The 13,037-nt window shown below is 41.5% G+C and overlaps 1 pseudogene; it reads left to right on the top strand.

Annotated features, from left to right (window-relative positions):
• LOC113188958 (cyclic AMP-dependent transcription factor ATF-4 pseudogene) lies at positions 1-2,708 on the top strand (annotated as a pseudogene).
• Positions 2,709-13,037: the final 10,329 nt, after the last annotated feature.

Here is a 13,037-nt window from a genome sequence, read left to right on the forward strand (position 1 = left end):
ATGGTCAAAATGGGGTAGGTGTTTAGCTCAGGTGGAGAGTGCAAATATACCATGCCCATGGCTCCAGGTTCCATCTCCAGGAATGGGGAGTGGGGGTGGGGGATGGGTGAAGCTCTCCCTGAAATATGGGCATTTGTTTAGAATCTTTCAAAAGCTAATCATCTGTGCAGAACAGGCTGTGAGCAGGCCATGTCCTGCTCTGAGTCATTTCATAATGTATAGAAATGCAGATTTCAGGCTGTGCCAGGTTCCTGAGCTACTCCATTTTGAGAACAAGTGCTAAGGCAGAATGACTTGGTAACTTGTCTGGGAAAATAACCACCAGATGGGACTTGGAAAAGAATAATGCTCACATTTCTGCTCTGCCTGCCCCTAGATACAGAGCCCTCCATTACTATGCCCTCCCTCTTCCCCTCCATAGGGTGCGGGGACCACCATGGCATACAGATAGCAGTGCCTGTAGCAGGTGGGCTTTTGCAGTAACTTAAGCCACAGAGCTTTTCATGGCATCCAGCAGCAACCCCCCTGTAACCCACAAAGTCATCTTGGAATTAAGTATATTCACTGTGGAGGCAAAATCCTCCATGTGACCAAGGTGAACTTCCTCAACAGTGAGGTGTTGGCAGGACACTTGATGTCGCCCTTCAAGGTTTGGGGGCTGAAGAAAGCCTGGGTCTTACTCTGGAAAGCAGTATGGAGAGTCCTCACAAAACTTGGAACAGAACCACCATGTGACCCAGTTACCCCACTCCTTGGTGTATATCCAAAGGACTTAAAATTAGCATGCTGTAGCTGCATCAATGTTTATAGCAGTTCAATTCACAATGGCTAAGCTATGAAACCAACCTAGGTGCCCTTCAACAGATGAATGCATAAAGAAAATGTGGTGCATATACACAATGGAATATTAGTCATAAAGAAGAATGAAATTATGGTATTTGTCAGTAAATGGATGGAACTAGAAAATACCATGCTAAGTGTAATAAGCCAATCCCCCAAACTCAAAGGTCGAATGTTTTCTCTGATATGTGGATTTTTTTTTTTAAAGAGAGAGTGAGAGAGGAGAGAGAGAGAGAGAATTTTTAATATATATATATATATATATATATATATATATATATATATATATATATATATATATATATTTTAGTTCTCGGCGGACACAACATCTTTGTTGGTATGTGGTGCTGAGGATTGAACCCGGGCCGCACGCATGCCAGACGAGCGCGCTACCGCCTGAGCCACATTCCCAGCCCCTGATATGTGGATGTTAACACACATTAAGGAGGAGTGGGTAGGGAAGAATAGAAGTAATTTGGATTAGACAAAAGGAAATGAAGGGAAGGGAAGGGGAATGGGAATAGGAAAGATAGTAGAATGAATTGGACATTGCTGTACTATGTGCACATATGATTGCATGACTAATGTAATTCTCCATCATGTACAACCAGAATAATGAGAAGTTATACTCCATTTATGTATAACATATCAAAATATATAGTTATTATATAACTAATAAGAACACATAAAAATATTTTTAAAAAAGGAAGTGCTGGGGTTGTGGCTCAGCAGTAGAGCATTTTCCTAGCACATGTGAGGCCCTGGGTTCGATCCTTAGCACCACATAAAAATAAACAAATAAAATGAAAGTATTGTGTCCAACTATAACTAAATATATATATATATATATATATATATATATATATATATATACACACACACACACACACACACACACACACACATATTTTATATATATATATACAAAAAAAAAACACAGAGAAAAATAAAATAAATAGATTAAAAGCCAACCTATGCCTCAAATGCACAAGGCCATGGGTTCAATCCTCAGCACACACACACACACACAAAAAGCAAGCCTAGGTCTCTCAGATGACTACCTGGAGGTGGCCAAGCACTTTCAACCTTATGGGTTCTCCAGCAATAAGGCTAAGGTGGGCTCTTTGGAATGGTTGGCTGTACCTGGGTCAATGTCTCAGACAAGGGCAAGGACGACACCTTCTTTGGGACAGATTGGATGTTGGAGGAAATGGATCTGAAAGAGTTTGACCTTGATGGCCTGTTGAGAATAGGAGATCTAGAAACCATGACAAATGTTCTTTTGGCCACATTAGATAACACATGGGATATCTTTATGTCCAGGAGACTAATAAGGATCCCCCCCCCCAGACAATGAACCCAATTGGCCGTCTCCCAGAAAATTGAACAGAAATTGACCAGTTTGCCCCATTCACCTTCTTGCAAAATATTCCCCCAAATCCCTGGCATTCCTACATTACCATGATCCCTCAGTGTATAAGGGAAGAAGATGCCCTCAGATCATGATGGTCGCATCTGTGTTCACTGCGAGTCCAACCTGGGCTCTTCCCAGCATAGCCCCTCTACCTTCTAGGGCTCTCCTGATAGGAATCTTCATTCTGCCCACCCCAAACCTTACAACCCTCCTAGGGAAAAGATGGTAGCAACAAAGTACAGGGCAAGAAGCTGGAGAAAAAGCTGGAAAAAAAAATGGAACAAAACAAGCAGCAACCACTAGGGACCACCAGAAGAAGAGGACAGAACAGAAGGTCCTCACTGGCAAGTTTCAAGAGTTAGAAGAATAAAGCTCTAAAGAAAAAGCAAATTCTGCAGCCAAGGAGATCCAATATCCGAAAGATTTTCTGGAAGAGGTCCGTAAGGCAGAGTGAAGAAAATGGTCCTCTAGTGGCTAATCAGGAGAGCCGTGTGCTTCTATGTAGGTGTGTCTTGCGGTAAAGTTGCATTGTAATAAATTATTTTGTAGTGAAATTAAAAAAAAAAGACTGTCCAGAACAATCATAAGGCACGAAGTTCATGATCATAAAAGAGAACCACCCACAAACTTAGCAAATTAAATCAGAAGTACATGGATGCATGGGCATATCAAACCCATATCAGAAAAACCAGGCCCACAAGCTCATCAATCTCACCAGACTAACACCCTCACCTGAAACCCATAAAAGGAGAAGCACCCCAATCCTAGTTAATGATAGCACACACACACCCATGATCAGATCATGCAGCGAACTCAGCATGAGTCAACATGAAATCTCAACTCTGTCTCTGGGACTTCAGCTCAGCTGTCTCCTGCCCGACATGACCAATTTTGAATTGTCTGCCCTCTGGGCCCTGGTGTAGAATAAGTTCTTTGCCTCCAACATCTCTGCACCCTGAACAACTTCATCTGGTTTCTAATCTTCTCTGACCATGCAATGACTTCTTATTTCTTGCTTTCTCCCATTGCTTCAGTGCAGCCTCCTGAAGCTCTATGGCTGCTGTATAACCCTTTTGAGTCTTTCTATAATCTATATGTCACTGTGAAAATGTGATGTATGACTTGAGTGTTCCAGCTATTAATAATTAAGATTGGAATAAAAGAACCTGTGATTGCTGGGCTTTTGGCTACCAAGTGACCCTTGAGTACTCGGTGAATAACAACCAATGAAAGTAATATAGCTTGTGAATTTATTGTTATTCAAAAATTCTGACATTGTGGAAAGACACAAATGTGTCTAGTCTATGTTAATGTCTTAACTCACTCACATCCACCTCTCCTGGAGTTTATATTTCCTATCAGGGTACTTCGATTGTTAATTAACCATTTCTAGGGTAGCAATTTAAAATAACACATAGAGGCGGGCATGGTGGCACACGCCTATAATTCCAGCAACTCAGGAGACTGAGGCAGATATCACAAATTCAAGGCCAACTTCAGCAATTTAGTAGGTGCTAAGCAAGTTAGTGAGAACCTATCTCAAAATAAAAAAAAAAAATTAAAAGAGCTAGGCATGTTGCTGAGTAATTAAGTGCCCCTGGTACTAAATAAAATAACACATGGAGATCAGGACTCAGCGGCACTCATCTGTGATCCTAGCTATTTGGGGGGTTGAGGCAGGAGGATCACAAGTTCAAGGCCAGTTTCAGTGATTTAGACAGACCCTGTCTCAAAATAAAAAGGGTTGGGGGTGTGCTAGGAGCCACAGCAAAAATATTGATACAGGCACCTTTGGGTTTAGTGACTGCCAGCCAGCCATTGAGATTATGATTATGTTAAGTTACATTCATATGGTAATTGGACTCCTGCTGTTTACCTGGGCCCGTTTCGGGACTCAGGTTACTCATGTCACTCTTGTAATGGGAGAGTTCCCATTGGTTGGGAAAGGATGGTAGGAGGGTGTTCCGAGGGAAGTGGAGCCCCCGGCTCAGGTAGACAACACACGTGTGTGGACCGGCTTGTTAGGGGACGCACACGGCCTCTCACAAAATAAAACTTTGTTTCAGTTTGACTGGCTTGTGTTTTTGTGCCCAGCCGGGTTGCAAGGTTGCAAGCCGGAGTGCACTGACAGCCCAGCAGGGAGGCGCCCAGCAGGAAGGCAGCAGGCGGTGCTCTGCGACAGCAGCGGCAGGAGCAGAGCTCAAAAAGCCCACACGGCCTGGCCGAGCAGCCTGCAGCAGGGGTGTAACTCAGTGATAGAGCACCTCTAGGTTCAATCCCCAGTACCACAAACAAACACACAACTTTGCATGTGGTAGTGAGCCTGTAATCCCAGATGCTTAGGAGAGCGAGGCAGGAGGAGGCTTGAGCTCAATATTCTAGATCAGCCTGGACAACCCAGTGAGACTTCATCTCAACAAAACCGACAACAACAAAAAATAGCAGGACGGGGTTATAGCTCTGTGGTAGAGCACTTGCCTAGCATGTGTGGGGCACTGGGTTTGATTCTCAGCACCACATGCAAATAAATAAAATAAAGGTCCATCAACAGGTAAAAAATATTTTTGTAAAATTAGCACACACTGCAAGGCATAGTGGCACACACCTGTAATCCTAGCAATTCAGGAAACTGAGGCAGGAGGATTGCAAGTTCAAGGCTAATCTCAGCAACTTAGCAAGACCCTGTTTCAAAAAATAGGGCTGGGATTGTGGCTCTGCGGTACAGCCCTTTCCTAGGACGTGAGAGGCCCTGGGTTTGATCCTAAGCACCATATAAAAATAAATAAATAAAATAAAGATATTGTGTCCAACTATAACTAAAAAATAAATATTTATAAATAAATAAATAAGGCCTAGGGATATAACTCAGTAGTAAAGCACCACTAGGTTCCATCCTCAGTATTGGAGAAAAACAAACAAAAAGCACTATCTCACCACAGACACACAAAAAGATAAATATGTGAGGTAATAGATATGTAAATTAGCTTACTTTAATCATTCTATAATGTAAATATATATCAAACATTACATTGCACCCCATAAATACATGAAATTGTTATTTGCCAATTAAAAGAAAACAGCACACACATACCACACTAAGATAAAGTATTTTGAGTTAAGTTACAGGTACTACATTTTTTTAAACTCAAAAAAGTCATAACACCAAATTCTGTCATCTGACTCTGCCTAGAGTCTAAAACTCAAGGTGAAGAGGACCTATAACTATATACAATCTTGACTTTCTAGGCAGTTATAACTTCAAATATTCTGACCCTTTGCCCTTGTGTGTATTTTGTTTGACTGTGCATTCTGATTGATGGTGATTGTTGTTATTCAGAAAATAGGATCACTAAAGCCATAGTACTATTGAGGGTATAAAACTATATTACCTGTTCAGTCTAGAAACTACAGGAAGAATTTTATTTAACTGGACCTATGTCTGTGGTACCTCTGGGTTCCTGGCAAGGGTAAATATAAATCCTCCCAGGAGGAATATACTCGTAGCCAGGCTAGCAAAACTTCAAGATTCTGGAGGCAAGAAGTCCAATAGATATGAACTTACGAGAAAAAAATAAATAACAAGACATATCAGGCTCAGTAATAAGTCGAAAAACAAAATATTAAAAATGGGCAAAAAATACCAATGAATCTTTCACTAAAGAAGGTATATAAATTGGTAATGGGCACATTATCATTATTCATCACAGAAACACAAAACCACAATAAAATATCATTTCATAACCACTAAAATGGCCATTGCAAGAAAAATAGATAATGACTATTGTTGGGAGGTCACCATGAACAAGAGCTAAACACACCTCTTTTTTAAAAATATTTTTTTAGTTGTAGATGGACACAATATCTTTATTTATTTTTATGTGGTGCTGAGGATCAAACCCAGTGCCTCACACGTGCAAAGCAAGCACTCTACCACTGAGCTACAGCCCCAGCCCCTAAGCACACCTCTTTAAGTTCAGGAGGTACTGAAATGGCACTGCACCTGCTGTGATGCATGTGGACTTCCTCTGTTCAGCAAGAGAGGTGCAGCTTTGGGAGTGGGCATCACCCAATGGGACTGGGCTACACCCCCTCTGAAACCCAATCCCTTGCCTTATTTGGGTGGAACTTTCTCAAATGTCTTCCCCTCAATAAAAAGGATGTTTTCAGGTGAGCCCTCTCTCTCTTTTTTGCCTGCCTCTCTTGTCTCCCTTGTGAGAGCTGGGGCAGAGGAGCCATCACTGAACCCCAAGAAAAAGGTAGTTTCTGTGTCTGTGTGATTATTTAGCACCAGCCAATTCACCTGGAGTGACCCTGACTGATTTGCATGTCATGGGAGCGGGTGCCTGAACAGGGATGGGGTCACTCCAGAGTGAATTTTAAGAATTAGTGGGCTTGGTCTTCTCTCCAGCAGTTTATTAATCGTGCTTAGATTCTCAGAGAATTGTGGATTGGTTGGTGGAAAGTAAGAAAATTAGAAGAAAGTGAGTGATTTTAAACTCATAATATATGGGGAATTTTTTGTCTTTAGAAAAATTTTATTTTGCAATTGTAAAGACCATAATTGGGCATAGAGAATAAGGAATTAGAGAATTGGAGGTCCCACGGAGACTATTAAGATAATTGGTGAAACAAATGTTGCTGAGTTCAGTACCTCCTTACTCAAGGCTTAAAGAGGTGTGTTTAGCTCTTGTTCATGGTGGCCCTGACAGACTATGATGGCTAATTTTCTTCCTTTATTTATTTTTATTTTTTGGTACTGGAGGTTGAACCCAGTAGCCCTTAACTTCTGAGCCACTCCCCAGACCCTTTTTTTTTTAATATTTTTTAGTTTTAGGTGGACACAACATCTTTATTTTTTTATTTTTACGTGTTGCTAAGAGTCGAACCCAGTGCCTCACGCATGCTAGGCGAGTGCGCTACCACTTGAACCACATCCCCAGCTCCCCAGACCTTTTTAAAAAATATTGTATTTAGAAACAGGGTGTTATTAAGTTGCTTAAGGCCTCACTAAATTTGCTGAGGCTGGCTTTGAACTCCTGATCTTCCTGCCTCCACCTCCCAAGTGACTGGGATTATAGGTGTGCATCACTGCATCCAGCTGATGGCTAATTTTCTATGTCAATTTGGTATTACAGGATGCCCAGATATCTGGTCAAACATTCTGAGTGTCCCTGGGAGGTTTGATGATATTAACATTTAAATTGACAGGCTGAATAAGGCAGATTGCCTTCCCTAATGGGTTGGGCCTCATCTGATCAGTTGAAGGCCAGAATAAACCAAAAGATCTGACTCTCCTCCAATTAACAAAGACTTCCTCTTGCTTGATGGCCTTCAAACTGAGATATCAGCTTTTTCCTGCCTTCGGATTCAAACTGAAACATCCGCTTTTCCTGAATCTGCAACCTGTCAGCCTTTGGACTGGAAATGCAACCTTGGCTCTCCTGGTTCTCAGTCCAGCTTGAACTTGAACTGGGTCTCCATTTTTTCATCCTGATTAATACCCAGAGAACTGAAAGAGAATGATCCTCTTCTGAGAACAGTTATGTTCAGTACTATGGATTAGTACGATGGTTCGTAAGTGGTCCGTCTCAATCAAAACTTGTGTTAAAATTTTATTGCCAGTGTGGCAGTTTTGTGAGGACTTCAGGAGGTGATTTGGGCATGAGGCATGTCTCTCGTGAATGAATGAATGTCTCTCAAGAGGCTGGGTTAGTTATCAATGGAATGGATTGGTTTTTGTGAGCAAGCTGTTATAAAGCAAGCCAAGAACCTCCCCTTGGTATCTCTCACACATGTACCTGCTTCCACTTTCTGCCAGGAGCCCCTTATCAAAAGTTGAACAAATGCTGGTGCCATGCTCTTGGACATCCAGAACTGTAATCCAAAATATACCTCTTTTCTTTATGAATTACCCAGTCTCAGATATTTTGTTATTGCAACAGAAAACAAGCAAGACACTTAAAAATGTGTATGGGCCAGAAAAAGGCAATGGATGCTGCCTCAGTTTGTTTTCTGTCACTATAAAAGAATATCATAAAGGGGTGGGGATATAGCTCACTTGCCTAGCATATGTGAGGCTCTGGGTTCAATTTTTCTAGTGCTGAATTAAAAAAAAAAGATAAACAGATAAGTTTTCCACAGGCTGGGTAATTTATAAAGAAAATAAAGTTCTCACAGTTCTGGAGGCAAGAAGTCCAAGATTGAAGGGCGACATCTGGTGAAGGTTTCCTCCTTTGTCCAACATGGCAGAGCCAACACGGCAAGAGAGGGTGAGGGCAAGAGAAAACAGCCTTCACTCTCATATCCTTATTACCTCTTAAAGGTCCCACCTCCCAATACCATCAGAGAGGGAATTAAATTTCAATGTGAGTTTTGGAGAGGACATTCTTTTTTTTTTTTTTTTTATTGGTCGTTCATAACATTACATAGTTCTTAATACATCATATTACACGGTTTGATTCAAGTGGATTATGAACTCCCGCTTTTACCCCGTATACAAATTGCTGTATCACATCAGTTACCCTTCCATTAATTGACATATTGCCTTTCTAGTGTCTGATGTATTCTGCTGTCTGTCCTATTGTCTACTATCCCCCCTCCCCTCCCCTCCCCTCCCCTGGAGAGGACATTCATAGCACAACAAAGGTAGACTCAGAAGTTGTTCATTTTTGAGGAGGCCACTTCAGTGATCAACACTATCAAATATCCGTGTATGGCGGGCAGTCTAGAAGGTCTACCTCAGTGGCTGGAGCATCCACTGTGAAAAAAGGTACATCCTTTTCACAAAGTTGAAAGACAAAGATTATTTTCAAGGGTCACAACGGGGTGGCCAGAGACAACTAATTGAACTCGGACAGAAACACTGGAACCTAAAAGACTGTGAGCACAGGTAAGCCTGTAGCCCCAAGTGGGAGTCAGAGGCTGGGTGGACTCAATTGCCTTGCCCTGTGCATTTTGGCCTCCCTCGCCAAGAGACAAATGGTTCAACTTTTATCAGGAGTCCCAAACCCGGTATGCAGTGGAAGCTTGTGCATCTGGAACGCAGAGTCCGTTGCTTGCTGCCATGACCGGGACAGCAATGAATCCAGGCAGCAGAGGTAGCAATCTGGGAGGTGCAACACAGCTTCCACCTTGATTCCAATTCATCTCATCAGAGAACGTACCCTTATCATGGGCACCTACATGAGTGAGTCACATGGTTCTATCAACAGTATGATTTGTTTACATGGTTCATGGCCTTAAGAAGAGAAATCTTTAATCTGTCAGTCTGTAGTTTTCCAAATGGCAGACCAAATAGGTAGGCCATTGTCAACAGCCTAAGAATCAGTGAAACTAGAACAGGGTTCATCAGGAGTACTGGCCAGAGCTATGAGAACAGCTTTCGTTGTGCCATCTGAGTGGAGTGACCACATCCACCTCCAATGCACACAGCTGGAGCTGACCCCAAATAGCCCCAGCAGCCTGTGGCTGCTGCTGGTTTCAGCTTAGCCAAACATCCGTAAAGAAAGGCCTGGCATTTAGGGGGGCCTCTGCAAACTGGAAAACTCACTGACCTGGTGGCTTTGCTTTAGGCTGTAGAGCAAAGAATAAACTGCCCCCAAAGGAATAGGTGCCTTTTTTTTTTTTTCACATCCATCTGAAATGCCAACAGGGCCAGGTCAGAGTGCTGGAATGTACCATTTCTGACAGGAGAGGCTGTTTGGCTCCTCTCCTGTTGCTAGTTGTTAAATTTAATCTACCCCAAAATGGGAGGCCAGTCACAGGTTGCAATGGGTACATATTGTGACACACTTTCTCTGGTGTTCAGTTTTTTATTTGTTCTAATTAGTTATACATGATGGTAGAATGCATTTTGACACATCATACATAAATGGAGCATAACATCTCATTCTTCTGGTTGTACGTAATGTAGAATTACACTGGTTGTATAATCATAATATGCATATAAGGTAATAATGTCTGATTCATTCTACTATCTTTCCTCCTCTCCCTTTGCTCCCCTCTAATGCAAAGTACCTCTATTTTCCCCTAGCCACCCCACATTGTGAATTAGCATCTGCATATTAGAGAAAACATTGGGCCTTTATATTTTTTGTGATAGGCTTATTTCACTTAGCATGATATTCTCCAGCTCTATCCATTTACCTGCAAATGCCAAAAATTCATTCTTCTTTAAGGCTGATTAATATTCCATTGTGCATATATATCATGTTTTATTTATCCATTCATCTGTTGAGGGTATCTGTGTTGGTTCCATAGTTTAGGTATTGTGAGGTGTTCAGTTTTGATGAAAACCCAGTAGCAAGCTAGGAACTGCTTTTCAAAAGGAGTACACTTACTTCTTAGCCACATCAAGGAGGTAACAAATTCAACACCCCTATAGGGGCACTTCAGGTGGACACTGCCTCTCTTGGACACATGTTCCATACAGCAAAATGAACAACCAAACATGTTTAGCTCAAAGTCACTAGGATTCTGGGGTCCTGAAGATAAGAACACATCTCTATATGCTGCAATTCCTGATTGGTCTAACTCCCTTTGGTGTTTATGAGCACACAGCACATTTGTGTATAACGCCAGTGCCAACTATACACTCACCAGGGGAAACCATGAAGACAGTACATTAAACTGGTGCAAAGGTTTATCCACAAGGTCAGCCTGATCCTTTCTTCTCCCTAGAGAGTAATGGGCATTCTTTCCCTAGGAGGAATCTAGGAGACTGTCCAGTCATATCAACTTCCTCACTTGCATGTTTGTGCAGAAATGTAAAAATTCTTGAGCACACACAACTTTCCCATGTAATCTTCGAGCCTGTGTTCTTTCACCAACATTTATTTGGTGCCTGTTATGTGCCAGAAAGTATTTTAAGCACTGGGGGAAAAGTCATGCACAAAACCATCTCTACTCTATAGCTTGTGTTCTAGATGAAATATCAGATTAAAAAAAGGAAACAAGGGCTGGGGATGTGGCTCAAGTGGTAGCATGCTTGCCTGGCATGCGTGCGGCCTGGGTTCGATCCTCAGCACCACATACAAACAAAGATGTTGTGTCCGCCAAATACTAAAAAATAAATTAAAAAAAAGGAAACAATAAGTCAAATGATGACAAATGCTATTGAGAAGAAGAAATCAAGAAAAGAGGCATAAGGATCATCAGGGTTGGGAGTTTGCTGATTTATGAAAGGTGGTCAGGGAGTCTGAAAGAACTGAAGGAATTCAAGAAACAAGATACCTGGGGAAAGTGGGTTCTAGGTAGTGGGGAAAAGAATGCAAAAGTCCCAAACATGGAGCCTGCCTGCTGTGTGACACAAACAGCATAGGTTTGGGTGGCTGGAGTGGGATGACTCAGGAGGTCATCGAGGTCATAGGAGGATTCTATGCCATTTTCTAAATTGAACAGACTTTGGCTTAATAAAAGAAACATATCTGTCTTAAATATTTTAACCTAACACACATAAAAAGGAAATGTCCAATGGTGCAGGGACAAGTCTTTTTCTCTAAGAAATAGGCATGCTGGTTGGCATTCTATGGAATCTACAATGCACTGCTAAGATCGCCAATTTTGGTTTCTCTAAAAATGCATTGAGAAGTCAAAGCATTAGAGATCTTGTGAAGCAATCTGAGTGCAGAATGACCCCAGGTGTTCATGATGTCTTTCCTATATTTATATTCATATTGCCTAAACTGAATGCAACAGTATTTTCAGTGACTCATGTTTGTTGAGTTTCCAAAGTATTTACCCTAGTTTCCATAGAACTAAGAACTCTTTCAGCTGGGCACAGTGGAGCACGCCTGTAATCCCAGCAGCTTAGGAGGCTGAAACAGGAGAATTGAGAGTTCAAAGCTAGCTTCAGCAACTGCGATGCACTAGCAACTCAGTGAGACCCTGTCTCTAAATAAACTACAAAATAGGGCTGGGGATGTGGCTCAGTGGTAGAGTGCCCCTGAGTTCAATCCTTGGTACCAAAGAACTAAGAATTCTTTCTTTTAGCACTCATATTTCATCATTTATATACTTACTTAAAATTAGGTACTTATCATATTTCTGACAGAAATGATTTTCTTTTAGCCCTCAGTTTTATCAGTTTATATAATTACTTAGTTAAATTATGTAATTACAAGAGTAAATATGACTACTCAAAACAAGTTTGGGAAACACCACCATGGGTTGCTGGGTGTCCTTAGCACACTAGTCCTGCTGATAAATGGGTGTCCTCGCACACCAGTCATGCTGATGAAGGTTAGACAGCCACCCAGAGACAGGTGAGCACAAGGCAGGTTGCCAATTGAGCATTTTTTTAAGGTTCATATAGGTTAAAATTTGAACCTTGATTACACATGTAAGTTTACAAATGCATTACTAATGGGCATGTGAATAGATGCAAACACTCTGGAGGGCAAAATCTGTCAAAAGCCTTAAAAGTGTCAGATTTTGACTCAGCAAAGATTTTTTTTGTTTGTTTGTTTTGTTTTGTTTTGAGACAGGGCCTTGCTGTGTTTTTCAGCAGGCTGGTCTGGAACTTGGCTCAAATGATCCTCCTGCTTCAATTTCCCGAGTATCTGAGACTACAGGCGCATACCACCATTCCCGGGTAGTAAAGCTATTTTTAATAAAGAATCTTAGGAAAATAGTTGACAATGTCAGCAACAATTTAGCAAGGTTATTTATCACATCATTTTTTAATTTTTTTTTTTAATATTTATTTTTTAGTTTTCGGCGGACACAACATCTTTGTTGGTATGTGGTGCTGAGGATCGAACCCGGGCCGCACGCATGCCAGGCG

The sequence above is a fragment of the Urocitellus parryii genome, chromosome 14 (assembly GCF_045843805.1).
Source record: "Urocitellus parryii isolate mUroPar1 chromosome 14, mUroPar1.hap1, whole genome shotgun sequence".
Lineage (NCBI taxonomy): Eukaryota > Metazoa > Chordata > Mammalia > Rodentia > Sciuridae > Urocitellus > Urocitellus parryii.